Source organism: Rhipicephalus sanguineus, chromosome 10 (genome assembly GCF_013339695.2).
Source record: "Rhipicephalus sanguineus isolate Rsan-2018 chromosome 10, BIME_Rsan_1.4, whole genome shotgun sequence".
Classification (NCBI taxonomy): domain Eukaryota; kingdom Metazoa; phylum Arthropoda; class Arachnida; order Ixodida; family Ixodidae; genus Rhipicephalus; species Rhipicephalus sanguineus.
In genome coordinates this window covers 135,442,915-135,465,890 of record NC_051185.1, presented here as the reverse complement: position 1 = coordinate 135,465,890, position 22,976 = coordinate 135,442,915, and the positions used below count along the sequence as shown (strand labels likewise).

At 46.3% G+C, this 22,976-nt stretch overlaps 1 protein-coding gene across 1 annotated transcript in view; it reads left to right on the top strand.

Annotated features, from left to right (window-relative positions):
- The window catches only part of LOC119372477 (sodium- and chloride-dependent GABA transporter 1), a 1,056,622-nt gene that overhangs the window by 174,218 nt on the left and 859,428 nt on the right, over positions 1–22,976 (top strand). The gene's annotated exons all lie outside the window — the stretch shown is intronic.

Here is a 22,976-nt window from a genome sequence, read left to right as displayed (position 1 = left end):
ATCACTTGGCATAGTTCTTCTTTTTCTGGCTCCAGCTGTTGCTTTCTCCCGGTGGCAACAAACGTAATTCTCAAAAGCTTTACGAAGGGAACGGGCAATCACGTATATCCCTGGAAGCAGTCTAGCGAGAGAGAGAGAGAAAAAAATAACTTTATTTATCCCATCTTAAGGGAAAGGGGCAGTCTAGTAACATTTCAGACTATTTAGCGCATGAACTCCGGGCTTGCGTGTAGTGTGCTACACCAGTAGACAGTAGCACGCATCGGGCAACATTAAGCGCCCAAGCTTTCAGTATTAGCTCTTGGCAAATGCTGCTTTCGAAAATCGACTTTCAGTCAAGCGAACGTAACGGTGAGAAAACAATGTTCCGCGCATCACTGGCATGCGCTCTCTGGTATCGGGCTAGCAGACGACGCGCGAGCATCTCGATCTAATTGCCGCGAAAGACACATGCCTTCGCAATTGGCTGGTTGCCCAGAACGGCAAGTGCTTCATGATTCCAGTTTACAAGTATTCATTATACTTTAAACAACGCGAATACAGCCGAAAACTGAACCATACAGCAGCTTCGAATGCAGCCACGGCATTCGTTTCCGCGAGCGACGACGCGACAGCTTCTCTACTACGGTGGCGGCGCCCGGCGGCTAAACGCCGCACTAACGCCGACGGTCGGTTCCCATTGCGTTCCGCTCCTTCGCCCAGGCACAGAAAAATAGAGGAGGCGCTGGCCTATCATGTGAGCTTCTGGGTCACGCTTCACTTGTAACTTCTAAGCATGCACTTTTTTCGGTTAAATACATTTCAACATGCATAATTTCCGAATATGAGTGTTATTGTACGCCCGTGGGAAAAGTGACCGTCGTCATACCGTGCGGCCTGCATGCGTGACACAATTTTGTGGGCCAAATCACAGTCCATGAAGAGTAAATTGCTTTGTCATGGCGTGGAGTCAGTATTTGGACTCCACACGTTTGCCTAAGGGCGGTGCACTTTGTTAAGCTTGGGCGCGCGCGGTTCTGCGGAATGGTTGCGCTGAGCTTTCCGTATTGCCCCTGGCAAGATGGTGGCCGGCCGTTCCGCCGCCTTCACTGGCTCCGATAGCCTTGTATAGAGGACGCCACTCCAGAAGATTTATTATAACCTCATTGAAATGGGCTAAGCTTTTTGCTAAATAGCGAAGTACCCATAGACATGCGCAGGAGGGGGGCCAGGGGTAGGCGGTCACCACCCCTTATCACCGAAAGGGGGGCGCCAGTTCTGCCGCGTACCTGTCGGACGTCCTTTCTTAATGTGCGGGATTATGCCAACGCATGTTTTTTGACAACAGCGGTGACCCCTGATGTTGTATTTCAATATTTGTTTAGTTCCCACCATAGAGTTTCTTACAATAACCTAGAGAGGAAACTGGCGCTACGATCGTTCAACCACCATGAGAACGATGGGAAGTACAGGCTTCGGATTGGAGTTTATTAGCTAGCGAACTGTCTACGGATCTTTTTCTACAGCTTAAGTTTCGTTCTTCGCGAGCCGTGGACAGTGTGGTGCGTTGCAAAGCACTCAAGCAGTGCCTTTGTTGTTCAAAGGGGCTGAAGACCGCTAGGTTTCTTAGTTTGCTGCCACGTTGCAGCTTTACAGGTTGTATTTGACAGTTTTAGCAAAGCGTCGTGCACTCACCGGTGCTCATAAATGTAGCGTCCCATCCCAGTGCAGGAAATTGCATAATGTTCACGTTTCTTCAGAAGCGCTTCTTGTCAAAACTCTTTCAAATCGACTGCAAAACGACGGCGACGCTAAGTAGACGCACCGTCGCGCTCCTCTTACTCGACTTGACAACAAAACGAGAGATGCGTTGGGGGGCAGGCGACTTGGACACACGCATCTGACATCACAGCAGATGATACGTTAAGTGTTTCTTACTCACTACAGTACTGTTATTTCCATAAATAGATAATGCGTACTTTCGAGGGAAAGACAAACGCATTTGTTTCAAGTGCAGTAAGGAAAATAATTCATTATATTGAGATGCCAAACCTGGAACACACTTGGAGAACGATGCATACCATGGTGGTTGAATTTGTCGAGGTTTCAGTTCCATCCCACGGTCACGCAAACTTTTTGCAATATGTTTTACGTACAAAAGAATAAAGCAAGTTTGAATTGGAAACACTATTTAGGCGCACTTCCACGAGGTAGAGATTTCGGTCACGGCGGCGCCGGCGAGTGCATAAAAACGCGGGTGCACAGAGTAGGGCCTCGGAGGTCGCACGCGCGCTTGTTTGCACTGTTTTCCAACAACTGATGCTCTCTCGGGCTGACGGCGTTTCTGATGTGATGCTTTATCGAGGTGACTCGTCATTTCACGTTGGCACCTTTCATTGTTGCCGTCCACTGTTTCATGCGTGACCTTCGTTGTTGCCCGCAGCGCTAGAAGTGTTGCTGCTGCTAAGCACGTGGGCGAAGGTCCAATTCCCGGCATGGAGGAAGGCACGAGTTAAAAGCTAGCATTGCGCAATGCGGCAGAAAGAAAGAAAGAAAGAAAGAAAGAAAGAAAGAAAGAAAGAAAGAAAGAAAGAAAGAAAGAAAGAAAGAAAGAAAGAAAGAAAGAAAAGTTGTAGGCCAGGCACGCACACGCCAAGCTTCGCTTGCTTTGCGGCCCGACTCAGAACGAGGAAGAAAAACGATCCTCTCGTTTTGCTTCCTCCTGAGTCGCGCCATAAATATTTCGTTAAGCTATGCACCGACTCGGCCAACCAACGTCACACTCCGCTTTTCTTTCACCCATTTTTTCCAATCGGGGCAGGGCTCATATATATATATATATATATATATATATATATATATATATATATATATATATATATATATATATATATATATATATATATATATGTATATATATTAAATGCGACTTAAGCTCTCTTGTTCGATATACAAATGCATGAAGCACGCTTAAAGGAAATACCGGGAAAGTAAAGGCTCTGGAGTGGCTATGCGGCAAGATGCTTGACTGACGCCGAGATTGTCTGGGTTCGATTGCGGCTGAATCACTGACTTGTATTCTTTGCATCCATCGGGCTTTTTGGTTTGCAGGCAATGCTGCCGAAGCCAACACCGCACTTTCTCTGGCATGGGCTGCTTAAGGCTAGCGCGTTAAAATTTAGCCGCGTTGCTCAGATCTGTGTTCGCTGTAGGTCGGGCATTTTTTTTCATCAAGCCTACGGGGTGGCTCATGTGCCTACTTTTTGGGTCGTACACGTTGTACCATTGATCAGGGCCGCATTTGGGCGTAACCTTGAGCGTACGTTTCCCTTTTCATTACGACAGTGTCACTGGCTAAAACGCCTACAAGTGCTATCAGTCGATGCGGCCCCGACAGAAGCTATGGGAGCATGCACTGTAGTTTACACTGTTCTGATCAGATTGCGCGCCCGAAGCGAGTGATTCGTTTTATTTTGGAGGTAATGCCAATAACGGCGCCGGCATGTTCCGTCGCGCATCTGTCACCGCCAGTGTGTTTGTCCTCCAACGGCGAGATTGTCGACTATAGCGACAGCCGTGCGCGCCGCTATCGGTGCACTGCAAGCGTGGCTTCTACTGCCAGTATTCCTTTTCCTGGGCACGAGACCGCCCAACAAAGAACTAAATCATAAGGAAGGGTGGTTTGCCCATTCGAATAAAGAGATTTATTTGAACGAAAGCGACTGATCGAGTACACCTCAGTTCGAAACTTTCCTTAAAGCATTCTGCGAGCTCATTGCTATTCACGGGGAGTTGACGCAACTCTTGCACCGACGTAGATGGCTCTGGCACTAGGCAGACCATCTAGCGCCAGCACCTACACTCTAAGAAAAAAAAAAAGAGTATGCGTGACTCTTTTCGGAGAGTTCTGACTTGCCACGTATAGGACTCTCTTTAAGTAGTCACGGTGACTCTCTTGGTGGGTCAGGGTCGGCTCGCTCTACGAGAGTCCGCTGACCCTCTAGGAAGAGTGGAAAGACTATCATCCGAAGGATCACGTTGCCACTTATAGGGAGTCAGGCGACTCTTGCCGGTAACACTCCTACGAGGGTCAAGTGACCCACACCGAAGCGTCAAGCGACTCCACGAGTATTTTAAGCTACTCATTTGACCCTTGCTCTACATTTGCGTGACTACTGTTGAAAATAGTGGAGTATTCATTTTAAGCAAGTCCAATAATACTTGCCGTTCTGCCCAGCGATTGCAAAACTGAATAGTTCAGTTTTACCACTACTTTAATAAAACTCGTCAAAACAACGCATATTTTCCAGCAAAGATATATAGAAAGCGCGAAAAGATGGTCTGTAATTTCCAATTAAGAAGTTTGGGTATTCCTCATTTACATGCTTCTATGAGTATAGCCAACTAAAATGTGTGACTGATGTGCATAGTGTCATATGGTGCAAAACAAACTGCAGAAATGGTCATCATGTTTCAATCTTTATTCCTTATGATTAAGAATAAATCAAAAAGTGGCGAGGGCTGGAGGCATCAGACATGTGGCTTGATAGGTTGTCGCTCTTGTTCAGCGTGAGCACCATGAAAAACGGTATCTCAAAAGCAGAACGTGATATTATGATGAGAAAATAAAAATTGCAGTAAAGGTCTGCAAAACCTACAAAATAAGTGGTTCGCATAGACACAATGAAGGCTCACAGCGAAACAACAACTGCAAACACGTATGGTAAGCAACCAAGTTTTTTGCCGTTATCGTGCAAAACACAACTTACAAATAGTAGCTTTTGTCACACGACACTTGGCGACGAACTTGCAGCACAAGATGATGTGAGCCTCTTTTAAACAACAAACGAAATTGGTTTAGGCTCCTTTGCGTGGGTGCCACTCACCTCTTTTCCTACGTCGTCTTGTCCAACCAAAAGGAATGTAAGACCGATTGCCTCGTTGACAGGGCGAACGCCGCTGTTGATTTTCCCATCACGAGCAGTGATCAGGGGCGTAGCCAGAAATTTTTTTCGGGGGGGGGGGTTCAACCATACTTTACGTATGTTCGTGCGTGCGTTTGTATGTGTGCGTGTATATATACGCAAGCAAAACTGAAAAATTTCGGGGGGGGTTGAACCCCCCCAACCCCCCCCCCCTGGCTACGCCCCTGGCAGTGATGTGCCAGACCACAGCGGCACCTTCGTTTCCCCGAGTGTGGCTGTCAACTGGAGTGAATCCGGGATTCTGGGAATAACCAAAACACACACATTGATTATTTGTATTTAAAACCACCCTTTGTTCAGCACACCGTTATTGTACACACATCTGCCACGAGTGTTTAGTTGAAATTTCGCAACGAAAACAAATTTTCACGTAAAAGGCAGCGGGAACCTCGCCTCGCAATAGGCACTGGCGATACACGAATGAAAGCACTTCTTTTCTGAGAAATCGCTTCAAAATTTCGTTTCAGAATAAACACGGTTTTGCGCCGGCATATCCCGGCACCCAAGCGATACATCCTCCGGCCGTCAGGGGCACGCCGTGAGCGGTTACTCACCGCATGTTTTACAAACGTAACCCATACTCAGATAAACACATGCGAGTATGCGGGCCCGAACGACACCCAGCGCGTGCGGACGGCGCCGACACGGCGCCGACCCCGTCTCCGTCGGCGAGCAAGGCGCCCCAACGGCGCCAAAGGGCAAGGGCGCGATATGTATGGCGTATACGGCGGCTCTGTTATCACGGAAGCCAATCGAAACGCGCTTCAGGAGCGTGCAGTGACTCCTTCCGAAATGCTAACTCTTTTTCTCTGCCTGTACCTTCCAAAAGGGGTCACATGGACGCCCGAAGAGAGTCAGGTTCCATGACCACCTTTTGACTCGTTTTTTTTTCTTAGAGTGTAGCCGACGCCGTGCACTGATATAACTTTCTCGTAACCGAGCCTCCGAGCATAGATCTCACTCGAATGTTCCAAGTTAATCGGATGGCTTTCGGTGATTACAAAGGTAAGTCACGGTCGTCGTGTGGTTGCTGAAACAGCGGGAACTTCCGAGACAGGAGAGAAAAGGCTTACTGGCGGATGGTTCGGCAGCACTGCAGCCTCGGGAGTAATGCGCAATGTCTGATGCTGGCTGTAATCTCGTTCGCGCACACTCGATTGAGTAATGTGTATTTCCTCGCGACGACACGACGGTACAGCGGCCGTGTCAGTGTCCCGATATGCAGCTGTACCTGTGCCTAGCACTACATAACCGATGGGGAAACACCAAAGTGAGTGCGCACGAAAGTGTGCCGTCATGTTAGTTCAATAAGGGGCACCAATTCACATGTCTGTATTCTAACATACGAGTCAACGATGTGCCGGCGACTGCTACCCGCGCCTTTTGGTGACTGCCCGTGTGAGTTTGCTGAAAGCGCGTCGCATCGATGCTCATCGCTCGTTGTGCGTACGGATTAAAAAATGGTTCCTTCAGGTTAACCCTGTCCGGCTCGGTGGTCACCCCAGGTAACACTTCATTTTTCCCTCGTGAAGCACAAGAGCCCGCGTGTCGGATATTAAACGGCGCGTTTCTTAAGGCTTTCGATATTCTCACAGCGATGAGGCTACTTCGTTAGGGCTTCCACGTTACGTGCTACGTTTCTTTTCTTTCGGCTGCCCTCGTCTTCGAGGCGCGCTGGACTCCGAGAGATTTTTATAGGAATAAAGGCTGTCCCGCGCTTATGTTGATAGCGTAGGGCAACATGTTTTATGAATAGCCTAGGTCATTGAATCTAGAAATGAACAGCTGTACCCAGTTAGTACAAAGCAACATGTCGCTTAAGTTGGTGGTCACCTAGGTTGACCACCATGCATGAATGGTCTTCGAAGGCTGGTAATATCTTTTCAGGCGAAAGCCTTAGAGTCCTCACCGAACGCAAAAATTGAGCGTCGGCGTCGGCGGCGTCAACACGAGTGATGTAAAGATCATCGTCACACGATGACGTCATCATGGCGCCACAGTTGGGACGTCGAGATCTCATTAGGGCATCATGACTTCACATAACGTGACATCATTACCGTAATGTCATATTATATTTATTTCAGACAACCAGTATACATAGTTGCCAAGGGGATCGGCGTAAAGGCAAAGAAAGCCTGACAAAGCGCCGATCATCAGCGTACGCACATGAATAACCAGTCATACATGACATAACAAAATGCGAACATAAAGTGCCATCAAAACATCGCGTTTTTTCCAGAAGTCAAGCAGTTAGACGCAAAATATGTACATAATTATGAAGAATACACGTAATTCACAATAGTTATGAATAAGAGAGCAACATTACACACAACAATAGCCGGGAAAAAAAAGAGAGGGGGACTTGCAGCATATGCAAGTTACATAACATAGGGAGAGGAATTGATAGTGGTGTGCAAGTCTGTTTGGATTTTTAGAAGGAAGGCGTGTATCTTTTTTTTAAAGACAGGAATGGAGGAGCTTTCTTCAATTAATGTCATCACGGTTAGGTGCTCGTTAAGGAAGTGGGGAATTTGGTAAGGTATTTTTTGTGTACCGTAGTTAGTACGGAGCATATCTTTCTTGAAGCTGTTGTGTCTTAAATTATGGCTGTGGTCCCGCTCAAGAAGCTTCTTTAAAAATTCAGTTAGGTTAGATTTAACTTCATGGTATATGATCATTGCTAATTTTTTATGTCGTATGTTATTAATTACTAGCAGTCCATGCTTTTCAAAAAATGGCGCTGTGTGTGAACGGGAGGGCAAAAGTTCAATTAATCGCACAGCTCGTTTTTGTAAAAGGTATAAGTAGCTGAGGTTCGTTTTTGTCGTTGTTGCCCATATAATAAGGCAATAGTGAAGGTGCGAATGTATTGTTGTGTAGTAAATCTGTCTTTTCAGCCATACTGGTAATAAATGACGTAACGTGCAGAGTGTGCCAACTGCTCGAGAGATGTTTTGTCGTAAGTAATTTATATGAACAGACCATTCTAAATATTCGTGAAAAAGACACCGAGGAACTTGTGAGACGTAACGCGATCAATAGGCTGCCCCTGAAAGCTAATAATCTTTTTGCTAGTGTATGCCTTGTTACGGGGCCTAAATACGATAAACTTTGTTTTCTTGGCGTTCAGATTTAACCTGTTGGCCCTAAGCCAGGTAGATAGGATTTGCAACCATAGATTGGCTTTTAACTTAAGGTCGTCAATATCTGGCCCAGAGAAGAATACGTTGGTGTTATGACGTCACCATGATGACGTCATCACACGACACCGTCGCTTGGTCAAAGGCGGGGCGAGTGAAAAACCAGCGCAGAAGGCTTTCGGAGGGCATAGACAGGGAAAAAGTCGTCTTAGGCTAATGCATAAGCCACTCTGTGAGTTTTCTCATTTCTAGTGGTGTTTTGCAAAATAACACTCAAGCGCGTTCAAGAATGAGATGGAGTCCCCTTTTTATTACAACGTCTGCGCGGAAAAAAGGACTGTTTTGCGGCCTTCGCGCCAAACTGACCAGTAGACCCTTACTGCATATCTTTCATAATGATTGTTTTCGGGACGTTTAATCGTAGAATCTCGACAGTACCCATATAGAGCGACAGGAAAATGAAATTCATCATCTCTGCGGCCGTGACTACTTGCCAAGATCCATCATCTTGTGTTCCACAGCATTTGCAACCACGCATACCAATTTTTGTTAACGCAAGTCCTGTTTATTACTTTCGCAGTGAAAAAAAGGTGCCCAAAACGCCGATTTTCCTTGTGACAGATATCGCTTCACTGCGCAGCACTACTCCGAGAACACGGCCGGGGACCCTTCCTGAACGTTACTCTCTGCTGGCTGAAGGTGGTGTCACCGAATGTTTGCCATATACTGTTGAGACACTACAAATAAAGGACATAATTATAACTATATTATTATAAAATTATAAAATATATAAGGAATATAATAAAGAACTTCAATCGGACTAAAAAATCGACGTGTCAGAAAGCGCAATGTATTGATCAACACCTGACTACGAGCCGGGCTCGTTCTGCGGACTTTTATCATAACAACTATATTTCCATGATTTGACGTCATCCCCGGAGTCACATCTGCTACAAACAGCAGAAAAGGCGCTTGTGGACGCAACAGAATCCTCAAAGGAACAACATTTTCGAGAGGCTCTCGCTACCACGTCGTCTGCCTTTTCGCGAACGAACCATGCAAACTGCTATTTTTGAGTCGCTGTTTGAAATAGCTCGGTAAAAAATATAACTAAGCAGAAAACGGAGCAATGCTTATAAAATGAGCTAGATAGCGTAACTAGTTGATAGGAGCGCCCGTGTTTTTAAATTCTCGCACGGCGCGTTCGGGTCACCGGTGTCCCACATTCTATAGGCGCGGTAACGAAAGAGTTAACTGCGAAGCATTCGCTTGCAAACAAAAGACACTTTAACCGCATCTATCTATCTATCTATCTATCTATCTATCTATCTATCTATCTATCTATCTATCTATCTATCTATCTATCTATCTATCTATCTATCTATCTATCTATCTATCTGTCTGTCTGTCTGTCTGTCTGTCTGTCTGTCTGTCTGTCTGTCTATCTATCTATCTATCTATCTATCTATCTATCTATCTATCTATCTATCTATCTATCTATCTATCTATCTATCTATCTATCTGTCTATCTATCTATCTATCTATCTATCTATCTATCTATCTATCTATCTATCTATCTATCTATCTATCTATCTATCTATCTATCTATCTATCTATCTATCTATCTATCTATCTATCTATCTATCTGTCTGTCTGTCTATCTATCTATCTATCTGTCTATCTATCTATCTATCTATCTATCTATCTATCTATCTATCTATCTATCTATCTATCTATCTGTCTGTCTGTCTGTCTGTCTGTCTGTCTGTCTATCTATCTATCTATCTATCTATCTATCTATCTATCTATCTATCTATCTATCTATCTATCTATCTATCTATCTATCTATCTATCTATCTATCTATCTGTCTATCTATCTATCTATCTATCTATCTATCTATCTATCTATCTATCTATCTATCTATCTATCTATCTATCTATCTATCTATCTATCTGTCTATCTATCTATCTATCTATCTATCTATCTATCTATCTATCTATCTATCTATACAGCCGCCTACGTCTGGGTGCCTACGTGGTCGCGTTGTTAACTTGGTATACAGTCAAAACGGGCTTTATCGAACTCGCGTAAACCGAAATATCCTCCCTATTAAAGTATTCCCGAACGCGACAATATTTAAAGTTAATTCATAGCAAAATTGACGGCTACATCAAACACATATTGGCTTTGCACATCGGGCCGTGCGATACGCCCCAACAAGTTGACTTTCTCTCGCAAGAAACTGACTTTTCAGCACGAAAACGAACATTCCCGGATGCATTTGGGAGAGCGAACGGTGGGATAAGTCGTCCACATACCTATCCTGGCGAGGACGGCAATTCATTCAAAAGTTGCGAGTTCCTGTAGTGTCCAAGGTTTCGCCCGCGCTTAGCGACATTTTGTCTAAAGTGCATCAGGCCATGAATGTCAACCTGGGAATGATTCCTGTTCGCGCCTTTCGCTATGTGGACCTGGTTTTTTTAATGATGCACTACAGGGCCGCGTTCTTGAGGTTAGACAGACCTTCAGGGATTCGCGGCCGGGCCTTAACTTCACAGTTGAAGAGACTAGCGGAAGTGAATTACACTTTCCGCATTTTTGTCTGAGTTTTAATGTGAGCCTTACCTGCTGGCATTTAAAATGCCTTTAACTTTTTCTTCGGCACACTGGAAACGAGTGAAAAATGGCATTGTTCTGTCCAGCATTAGCGCTGCTCAACGAACATCTTGCGGCCACGTGGGAACAGACAGTGCAGAACACCAAGTCACTAGATTTACTACTGCAGGGTATGCGAGCTATGCGATAGCAGCGCCTTGTGAAATATTAATAAAGAGTACTAAGAACTGAGTTGCTGTTTCGGCGCAAGGTAACGACCAGAAGCGAAAAGGAGGCGTTGTGATTCCTTACGAACATAAGGTGTCATACAATCTGAAGAACGTTACGCAACGATATGGTGAAAACATTGCGTTTTTGCCCCTCAGAAATGTCCCGTTTATGTGCGTGTGTAATCAGCAAAATTCACAAGTCATCTAGCAATATTCCTTTTCTTTGCCATGTTGACCACAGGTGTAGGTATGTGCAGTGGTCAATGAGTTGCCTCTCCCCTGCGGGCACGTGTATATCGGTCAGGCGGGCCGTTGCATTAGTATTCGGTTAAAAGCACGCCTGATATATATTCCTACGTGGCAAAGCACTCCATGAACTGTGAAAAGCCGAAAAAGGAGACGTGCCTCCCGCTTCTGGAAGGAACTAGGCTTTTGTATCGGCGTAAGGACCGCAATACACGGCAGCTCCTCCAGGCTTACGCGATAAACAAAACACCGTCGGTGGTGCTTGCAACTGTGAGGTGCAATATCTCGGCGCTAGATTGCGATGAAAGCGATTAAAGCGTTCGTGTGACCATCTTCGGCCAACGAGCTGTTTTTAAATTTCTTAGCAAAGCTTTAGCACTTTGAGCGTTTCTATTTACGTATTATCTATCCATCTAGCCGACTACGTCTGGGTGCTCTCACGATCGCCTCCTTAACTTGGTGTAGACCAAAATTGGCATGGGAGGCTAAGTGGACTTGACGAATGACATGAATAACGTCAAAGTCCTGTCGCATGCGTCGTCAAACCCTTTCCTCCAGACACATGCCACGTCTCTGCGCTGTCTGCCGCTCTGCTTTTTCCGTTTTTTTCGACGTTTTGTGGCTTCTTTTGTAGTTAACTAAGTATGTACCAACTTTCCCAACAAGCAACTCTCCTGAATGACAGTGCAACAACTCTATATATCACAATTGGCATCCAGGTTTTAGTCATTCTGAACACCAGTATCTATATGTCTTCTAAGTCCTGAAGTCAAATCCTCTTAAAAAACTACCCTTATCGTAGATATGGCAAAGGCTTTAACTCAAATGGCAACGTTAACTGACAAAATTTTGTTCAACCCCTCTCCCCCCTCCCGCCCGCTCCTATATTTTTAGGAGCTGGGTCGCCAGGTTGTTAAGCTGGGGCAAAGTCCCGCGCCGTACGCGTAACCTCTGTTCTAGAGGCAGACAGGCGCAGCTCGCGCGAAAGAGAAGTTTTCTTCCTCTTGTTCTTCGAGCGCCTTGATCATTATCCCCTTCAGACATGCATTGCGATTCACTGCCTGCAAATGCGTCAAATTCGCATGGCATGATTCGAAGACACTCACTATTACATTCCAGGAAAGAAAACGAACGAATGTGTTGCTTTGTGTGAGTTTGAGTAATTGACGTTAATTCGCCTGTAACTAATTATCTAATTATTCTGCCATCAATCAGCTTCAATACTTGCATAAATAGAATCAACTATTAGGCCCGAAAAGCATGCACACCTTCTTTTTTTGTTGTATTCGTTTCGAGTGGAGAAAAAGTACTCTTGACGTTGGTCCTGGAAAGCGGCACGTCGAACGATCGTCTAATATGGTAGTGTCCCCAGCAGAGTGATCCTCTGCAGCAATACATAGGACAATGAAGTTTAATGACCGCTAGTTATCAGGAAGCGTGTACGAATGTGCACACTCAGTTTCAGGACATTTGAAGAAATACGCGGCGTGGGACGCGCCTCTGAAGTTGGTGTCCCCAAACGAGGACACCGTGTCGCAAAGGGTTATAAACGCAGGAAAAACTGCATGTAGCATAGCCAAGTGTAGCATGCGCACGCTCGCGCGAAAGAAGTCTTCTCCCTCCTGTTCTTTGAGAGCCTTGATGATGATAATAAGGCAGGTAAAACCACATGTAGCAAAGCCAACTGTAGCATGCGGCGCTCGCTTCACACCGGCAGTGCGCTTCGATATTAATAAAATGAACGAAGAAGACAAGGCGCCGGAGCGGAGGGCTCGCAAGGCAGCAGCAGAGCGGGCTCGCCGCGAAGACCCTGCGGTGAGAGCTCGCGAAACCGCAGAGAGAGGTCAGCGTCGTGCGGACCCCGAAATACAAGCCCGCGAAGCCGAAGCAGCGCGGAAGCGGCGGCAAGAGAACCTCGAAGAGGTACGGGTGCGGGACGCAGCGACCAAGCGCCGAAAGTGGTCGCTGCCTGAAGTTGGCGGCGTCGACGCGCGCTTCAAGCGCGATTTCCTTGACCACACGTTCGGCCGCAACTGCGACCGCTGGTGGTTAGACAACAACCGGACCACAATCGCTAATATAACGAGGTGTGACGTCTTTATATGACAGTAGAGGACTTGTAAGGAATATTCACGGTATACCTGATTATCTCCGAGCCAGCTCCTCAATCATCATTCACTTCGTGGATATGGCGTTGATTTTTTTCACTGTCCTGGCCCTTGCGGGGCTAAATTTCGTGACTGCGGCCCGCTAGCTGAGGTGACACCTCTGCCGTATGTGATTTACTTCTTGAGACAAATGAACCGAAGTTATGGCTGTCTAATTCGAGTTTTTCATTACACATATCGGGTTATCATTATTATTCAATGCAAAAGATTTCTTAGCGAATCAAAGGCGCTTTGAGCGTTTCTGTCTATCTACCTAGCCACCTACGCCTGAGCTCGTTGTCGCCTGTTTCACTTCGTGTATACCGAAGTTCACATAGGAGAGCGTGAGGTTATGACGAGCGGGACTGTAAAGTCATGACATGAATAACGTGACAGGCCTGTCACGTACGGCATAAAACCATTTCACCCAGTCGCGTGTGGCAGATACCCGTAACACCACATGCTCTTATGCACCGCAGGTGTTTCACACTTTGTATCTACACAGAAACAGCGAGAGCAGGCACTGGTAATTTTAAAACGAGTGGGTTAATAAGAAGCCCGTGTTGCTCAAAATCCGGTGTCGACGGTGTTGTTGGAAAGTTAGAAGTCCAGAAGAATAGAAAGTATGAAAATCAGGCTCCGACCAGGAATCGAACCCAGGCATTCTGCGTCGCATTGAAGTACTCTACCACAAGGCCACGCCGGGTCTTGAAAGGGCTTTCGAAAGAGGCCCTATCCAGGTGTCATGTTGGTGCAAAGTCACTTGTGGTTGCAGTGTGGGCTAGCCAGCTTCACATAAAGGTACTAAACCTTACGTATGTACTCCTATGACTCGACAAGCTCTAGACAAGCATTGTTGACAAGGAATATGCTAACGAGTGCTACGTATGATATACTCATCATCAACACCGTGAATTGCACTTCGTTTCGATGAAACTAACGTTAGTGCTCTCTCGTGTGTGCTGAAACGACTGGTTAAAAATGTTTATGGCAAAATGCGACCTAACAGTGTTGGCACGTCATTGTGGAATAACCTACGAGTTTAAGTGAAACAACACAATGCTTTCATTTCATGCTTAAACGTCATTACAAGGAACTGTATTAGACTATTTATATGTTTAGTATTAAAAAGTGACATGATAAACTAACTAATGTTTTGTACGCTGACCAGGAATGCTATTAAACAGATGTATATAAATATTACATGCGTTAATTATGTTCAGTATGCAAACCAAACCAGTTCAGCTGTTGTGTATAAGTTATATATTTTTCAATGTGTTCTTTATCTGTGTATGAGTTATATGTGTTTCAAAATTATCCATATCTTAAGCTAAAATGTCGTTCATCGTATAACTCTGTCTCCTGCCTGTACTTTATGTATGCTATAGTTGCATGGATCCATACTAGCATTCTGCTAAGGGTCCAGATGTTGCTAACATGTTTTTGTTTTACTGTATTTCGTTTAATAATAGTAAAGTTCGGAGTTGAAAGATGTTACGAGAGACCATAACCTACCCTTTAAGCTGAAGAGTAGTCGACCTGTGTACTGAGCTCCCGGCGTGCGCAAAACAACTACATTTACGCAAGCACGTCTCTCCACCTCGTAAAGTTTGGCTGGAAGCAGCTGCTTAGGCAACTACTAGCTGACTGCTTCGCATGAAAGCGATTCCCACAATGCATGTGACCTGCCGATTTTTTTTTCTTTTTCCTTGGTGATAAATGAGTTATTTTGTAAGATATCTATTTATAAACATATTTAAGTATCAAAAAATTTAATTACTAAAACAAGGTACCGGCCGTTTTATGGCCGCTGCCCCAAGGCGGGTTGCCCCATGTTACGAAGGCTAAAATACAAGTTAGCTAAAATACAGTTTGACCTTTACCGGCTTCACCGTCACAAAAACATCACATCTGGCGGAGGTGCTGCTTCGTTTATGATCCGGACGCCCCCAAGAAGCGCTTACCCAAGTCCAAGCCGCAATGAAGACGTTCTGAGTGCTGTTGCAGGCAGTAGCCTTCTTGGCACCACACGCCGCCTCCAAGCTGCTCACACGCCGCCCACCTGCAGACTTGTTCTGGCGCTAGGGACGTGTCCTGGCCGGTTCCACCATGGCCTTTCCTGCGTCCACTGCGCTTTTCCGTTGCCCCACACATATAACCTCAGTTTCGAACACGGTTCTGTTCAGCAGCTCCTCAACATCGTCATCACCCTGGTTTTGTAGCGTCAGCTACACTTGCCTAGCCGGAGCCGATTTCGCGTGTATGGTCACGAGCCGTGCTGCTCATGCGCGAGGATCAGTGATGTCACACAGCTGGGTCACCGGAGCTCGTCAGCAGACGGCTCGGAACTCGCGTTCTCGAGGGCTCGCTCATACCCGCACAGGGCGTCGGCATCCAGTGCCCCAGCGTCGCACGAGCCCGCCTCGTCGTCTCACCTCGACGTCAGCCCCGGTACGCTGATCCCTCGCTCCAGGTAGAAGCTCTTCTGCGGCAGCGTCGTTGAGGCCCATGGAGCGCACGGACGGTGGGCGGTGGAAGTACCCGACGAGATAGTCGTGGAGCCTTGAAGCCGAGGTAGCCGTTAAGGCACGAGCTGGCTCGAGAGGGTCGTCGGCAGTTGGCGGCGGAGCTCAGTGGTGGTCCCGAAAAACAACCTCTGCAACTTGCCGGGTACGGCTGGCTGCGAGGGTGACATCGCCGTAGAACGTTGCAAACGTGCGCGTTTCCGAGGCGAGGGGATCAGTCCGGCGAAACAGCTCCTGCATTGCCCGAATATATGCACTGAGGCTCTCGTGGGGATGCTGTGTTCGGGCGTCGAGCTCGCAGCACACACGGTAGTCATAGTCCACAGGTAAGACCTGCGCTATAAGCGCTGCCACGAATGAGTCACAGGACAGGAAAGCAGGCTGGAAGTGCAGCCACTGCGCCGCGGCACATCGCAGGCCAACAGGCAAGAGCCTCCCTCGCACGTCGACTTCCGAGAAGCCGCAAACGGTCCTGAAAGTGGAAAGGTCATCCATGAAATCTACGACCAATTCCCTCGCGTCCTGGGCAGTGAAGGTTCGAACGTCCAGCGCTGGCGTGAGTACCACATGCACGCATGCGCGCGTGGCCTCCACGCGTGGCAGCAGTCAAGAAGGTCGCTAAGAAATGCTTCGCATTTAAAAGTGGAAAAGACTATATTATGAAAGCGAATTTTCAAAGCATAAGGGAAACCTGAAAGCAATGGCAGCTTCATAATGCCTTTATGAATTCACCAATGACTACCATTACATGTAATAATATAAATTACATTAGCAAATCTATAACTGATGCTTCTGGCATAGCGAATTTCCTGAGCGAGTATTTCTATGACGTATACAACAGCCGTCAAATAGCTTCTGCTTATCCAATGACACGGTGTAATCGCTCTTTCTTCCTCTTCCCTGTAAGTGCCGATGATCCGCGCTATTACCTCCTAAAAACACTAGCACTCTGCTTTAGACAACATTTCCATTTTCCATTTCAAACTTGCTTCACCTTTCATTTCTCAGATTCTTAGTATTATAATTAATCAGATTTTCAAAAGTGCATTTTTACAAGTTCAGAAAAAAGGCCACGATTATTCCGGCATTTAAGAAAGGCGATAAATCTGAAGTGTCTCATTAAAAACAATTTTTGTAAGAGGTTTTTATTTATTTATTTATTTATTTATTTAACCTTAGGGTCAGTAGACATTATAGAGGGGAGTGGTTACACGTACAAGAGAAGTGGTCGTTTCTATTCAAACAATAATAGCTTTGAGTGAAATTGCACAATACCCAAATTAATGATACTGTCATGGGGTCGTGACGTTGACGAGAAAGCAGCCGGCGTGTCGAAGATGAAACTCTTTTGTGGCCGAACTTGTGGCCGGGAAAAGGAAATTTAAACTACAGCAATACACACTGTACACTCATAACGGCTGACAGAGCATCGGCCGTCGAAAAAACTGCTCATGGCTGGGACGCGCCCTCTTTTATGCATCACGCATCGAACTTTCCAGTCTTATCACTGGTGGTCGCAGAAGCTCTGGAATAATCTAGGCTGTTCGTGGCGTGCGCGCAATCTTAAAAAATGATCTACTAAATCGCGAAGCTTCTCGAACACTGCGGCGCGGACAGCGTCGAGCTTTGATAACCGTCCTTGCTGGTCAAATCCGAATACATCAAAATAAAACAAGAAGTGGGCGTGTCATTGCCCCGCTCTGAAAAAGCATGGTCCCAATGCTTGTGAAAGAACATAGAAGAGAAAAAACAAGTGCATACACAAATAATTTACAATAACAAAGGAAAGAGTAGAGTCTCGAGGTTCGCTAACCCGCAAAAGACGGCTTAAGGCGCACGACGTGGACGACTTCAGGTCATGCATGGCGTCGCTGGGAGCTCGTAATGCCGTTCGGGATGACCTCGTAGTCAAGAGCGCCTAGACGTCGAAACGCCTTGTATTGTCCGAAGTATCGTCGAAGGAGCTTCTCGCTAAGTCCCCGACGGCGTATTGGCGTCCAGACCCACACACGGTCAACGGGTTGGTACTCCATGTAGCGTCGTCGAAGGTAATGTTTGTTGTATATATATAATTGTGTTCATTTCCATTTTTTCTCACATTGTTCTCCTATATTTATACCGTATTCTTCAGTGTTTGCCGATTTTTTACATTATCTCTGCAGTTCAAATTTCCTGCTAATTTTGCTGATATTTTGCTTGCTTGTGTTATGCTTTCTTGTACTTTTCCTGTTTACCTGCTTGTATTTCATCTCTTTTTTTTTCTACATGACCACGTGACTGCGGCCAATCTGCTTAGGGTCAGGAATCCCCTCAAGCTGCATTTCAGCAGCTTTTAATTCCTGCCCTTGCATCTTTCTTTTCTCACTTTTTTTAATCTGATTTGCATTTTGTTTTGTGTTGACCATTACCGTTGTATGAAATTATTGAATTCATTTTACCTTAACATTGTGCTTTAACACGATTGCTGAAAAAGAGATTGCTAAATAAACTGAAACTGAAACTGATTATAGTGACGGCTGTCGGCCCTCTGCTGGTTCTTAATGCGCAGGCGAGCGAGCCAAGGTCGACCCAAATAGGGGGGCGATCGGAGATCTGTTCGTTCCGCTTGTTCATTCTCCTGGGGAAGAACAAGCGCGCTGATTGGCTGAAGCGGGAGATGCCACTCAAGGCCGGGGGGTGTCGCCATTTCTTTTTTTTTTTGCTTGATATTTTCTTTTTTGGTGACGTCATATCGCGGCATAACGAGTGGGGTGATCGGAGATCTATGTTCTGCGCCGTTCGTTCTGTACCCATTCTGGCGGCGTACGCGATTGACCGAAGCCGGAAAAAACCACGTCTCTGAGGGGCGTAGCCATTTTTCTTTTTGCTTGATCTTTTATTTTTTGGTGACGTCATACCGCGTCATAACGAGCATGTCGTCTGCTACAAACGAACGGAGCGCGAGACCGTTCGCACGCGTTCTCTCGAGCGAACAAACGGCTTCGCACGGCATGATGCGGCGGTTGCAGCTGCCGCAACAGCTGATTTTGAGAAAATGGCGCTTGCGACGTGTGCTTCTCCTGCGGTTGGAGGTGCGAGATGCGTTTGAACACATGAGCGAGTGCGGCGTCGCTTTCTGTTCTCGAAACGAACAGTGCGAAAAAAATGAACGGGCCTGCCACTGGGCTGTGGTCTTACGCGCAGGGAATTCTTAGTTCAAAAGCGCTACCAGCTACTGCCACGTGTCGTCCCGGTGCTCACTTGTGAACGACGGCCCTATTGGGCACGACGGCGTAGGTATCTGTGGGTGCTCTTTTATAAAAGCCAGAAAGAAGCTCGTTTTGACGATTCGACACCCGGGAGCCAAGCCAGACATTCCGGTTGGACATGTTGAAAAACTGCACCAATTGCTACTTTTCTCTTTTTTCTTTCGCATGCGCGACTTCACATAGCGAGCACGTTAGAAAAACTAACACCAATAAATATCAGAGTTAAAACCTATTGCTGTTTCAGAAACTGTTTGAGCTTGAAAAGAAAAACAATATCTTTTCGTATAACAACTGTATTTATTAGAAGGCGAGAAACACATCGTTTTGAAATATACGGTCCCCTTGCCGAGGACAAACGATGCGCGTCTACTTCCGGAATGCTTGCCGCTCACCGCTTGACGATTGGCTGTCCTCGTCCTCTCGGCGGAAGAGGGCTTTTTTGTGACGTAACACCGCCAGAACGAACGCGGAACGAACAGAGATCTCCGATCCCCCCCCTAGGTCGCGAAGCTTCGGGCGAAAAGCGTTTCAGAATCTATTGCCAACGACACCAGCAAGGAGAATTATGGGTGCTGCGATTGAAGCGCGACTATGTTTGGAGGGAACAAACATTAATACCGAAAAACCAAGTTTTATTCAAGGGCGAAGCAATCTTGATGTTTTACAAATTACATTTATTTCGTGAACAATATTATGTAGGTGCAATTTGCGAAGAATGTAGGATAGTGTTTAATTATTACGAAAAACCTTTTTCTTAGCGCCCCCTGAAGAGAGGCGCACGTCATTGTTATTCAGTGCAGCCCTTGCGGTGCATCGAAAGGCGCGCTTGTAAACTCGTCTGCAACGACAGGCCCCCTCACGTGTTCTGGTGTTTCGCACTTGCATGCGTTATGTGAATTATTGTGGTGAGAAATTGATTTTGGTGTTCGCGAAGTTGCGAGGTGCGTTTCATCGTTGGTGAACGTGTTGGCTGCGGTGTTCAACGGGCAACGGCACGACGTGGCTAACATTTCACGCCGAACGCTTTCCTCGGTACTCGCGGAAACGATGTGGTGTTCCAAGGATGCAATAGCAACACGCATATGCCTGGCGAGCCTTCTGTTCTACATAAGACACCGGGGCAACGGTTCGGAGTAGTGTGCTTGCTGGATTTTTATGGATCAGTATTCCTGCTGCCCGGCTTTCTTCATGAACACGCAGTGCCTAATTTATTTCCTCCTATCGGTGAGCAGATCGCTAAGTTATCTGTCGCGCTACAATTCGCATGTCTTGATACGTTACACGTAAGGTTAATTTATCGGAACCTAAGGCAAAACATAGTGCATGTAGTGTACGCACTTTTTGTACTTATTACGACATTTCTTGCGCATTGTGTAGGGTGTGATAAAATTGCGTTATTGTGACCATTGAATAAAACTGAAATATCATTATTTTGGCGTGACCAGGAGTCATTTCTTCTCATTAGAACTGAAGCACACATGCAATGCGCTCTTTAAGTCCCCTGCGCATGTGCGAAAAACATCAGCAACGTTGCAAACATGAGAGGTACGCTGCTGTCTACTTTATACACCCTATGGAAGATGACACCAACGCAGAATATAAGCTCCAAGACTAAGGTTTCCTAGTAAAGCCAAGGCGAATTGAACGGCGGTACACTTAAACACCGCTGTTTAGTCACGGGTCGATATTAGTTTAGCTAGCGTTGGCTTGAAGCGCACTCGCCAAGGGGACAGACTTTTGGGCTAGTTGGTTTGTTACGTTCATTGAAGCCATAGCGCTGATAAGACAAAGACCACAGAAAGAGGACAGGACGTGCACAGGGTAACAGGGTAACAGGATAACCTAGGCTTTTGCTCATGCATATACCACATGGCGCTTCGGGAACGCGAGAGGCAGAAATCGCTGCTTGCGCCGCAAACGTGACCAGGCGTTCCGCTTCCCGCTTACGTATAGCGTGCCTGGATGCCAGCATTACATGGTGCGAAGGAACGCTGGCATGTCTCTCACTGCACCGAAACCTGAAACTTACGAAGCGCTCATTGTCGGTGCTCGTTAGTGCCACGATGCAGAACTGCACTTGGACCCCAAGCGGCGGAACCACCCCACGCCACCCAAGGTCACTGTCAAAGGGAGAAGGTGTGAGAGAGAGAAGGCGCCTTTGTCAAGTCTCATGCAAGGGCGCCAGAAGCCAGGGGTTAAAGCGCCCGCCACCTGTCCTGGCGGACTGAGAGGTTGTGGGTTCGACTGCCACAGGAGTTCATCCAAACCAACAAAACTTTTTCTTCTGCTTTTTGTGTCGTCTGCATTTCACTGATGTATTACCGTGACATAATAGGTGAGCATATTCTTAGTATAGGCCGACGAAAAAAATTACACCATCTCCTACTAAAGAGAACCATGTGGCGATGTCAAGCAGCGCATGGGTCGACTTACAGTTCCGTTCATCACGGGCACGTCCTGTCCTCTTTCTGTGGTCCCTGCCTTATCAGCGCTATGGCTTCAATGAACTCGCCAAGGGGTTGCCGACTCGCCGTAGCGCGAGCCCTTAGCGATAAGGGGCGTAAGAAAAACATTTTGAGGTCAAATTTCGCGCTAGTGACCACAAAATGACGTCACTTTTTACCGGATATTGCATCACATCCGCTTCATTTCTTGTTCCGCCGGAAGTGTTCCCTCCTCACACAGATGGCGCTAAGCCCCATGAGCAGCTGATGAGCCGCCATTTTCTGAACGTATGGGCTTCTATGGAAGCTTCGCTACCATTTACATTTACCTTGGGCGAGCTGCCGAGCTTCTTCGGCCTGTTGCAAACAGGCCGCAACGTCGAGATCGTCTTCGTCGGTGGCGGTTGGTAGCATTGCGTCGAGCGTCGTTGCCGGGCTCCTTCCGTAGACCAGCCTGTACGGCGTCATTTGCGTCGTTTTAAATGCGAAGCATTTCTTAGCGAACTTCTGCGACTTTGAGCGTATCTATCTATCTATCTATCTATCTATCTATCTATCTATCTATCTATCTATCTATTTATCTATCTATCTATCTATCTATCTATCTATCTATCTATCTATCTATCTATCTATCTATCTATCTATCTATCTATCTATCTATCTATCTATCTATCTATCTATCTATCTGCCTACGACTTTGTGCTCTCCTGGCCGTTTCATTAATAGGATATACGCCAAAATTGGTATGGCGTAACATGATTTTATGACGAACATAACTGACAGGTCATAACATGGAAATCATGATATCCATGTCATGAACGACATGATTTACATGCCACTGTTTTGGTGCTCTTGCGGCCGTTTCGTTAGTTTGATATATACGACAGTTGGTATGGCGTGACAAGAGTGTATGGCGAACATAAGTGACAGGTCCTAACGTACAATTCATGACACGCATGTCATGTACAGCATGATTTACATTTTCACGCTCATGGTGCGCTGGCGGCCGTTTCGCTAGTTTGATATACACCAAAATTGGTATCGCGCGACGTGACTGTGTGACGAACATAAATAACAGGAGTTAACATGAAAATCATAACACGCATGTCATGTACAGCATGACTAACGTGCCACGCTCATGGTGCGCTGGCGGCCGTTTCGCTAGCTTGATATAAACCAAAATTGGTATCTCGCGACGTGACTGTGTGACGAACATAAATAACAGGAGTTAACATGAAAATCATGACACGCATGTCATGCACAACGTGACTTACGAGCCACGCTCATGGTGCGCTGGCGGCCGTTTCGCTAGCTTGAAATGCACCAAAATCGGTATGGCGCGACGTGACTGTGTGACGAACATAAATAACAGGAGTTAACATGAAAATCATGACACGCATGTCATGTACAACATGACTTACGTGCCACGCTCATGG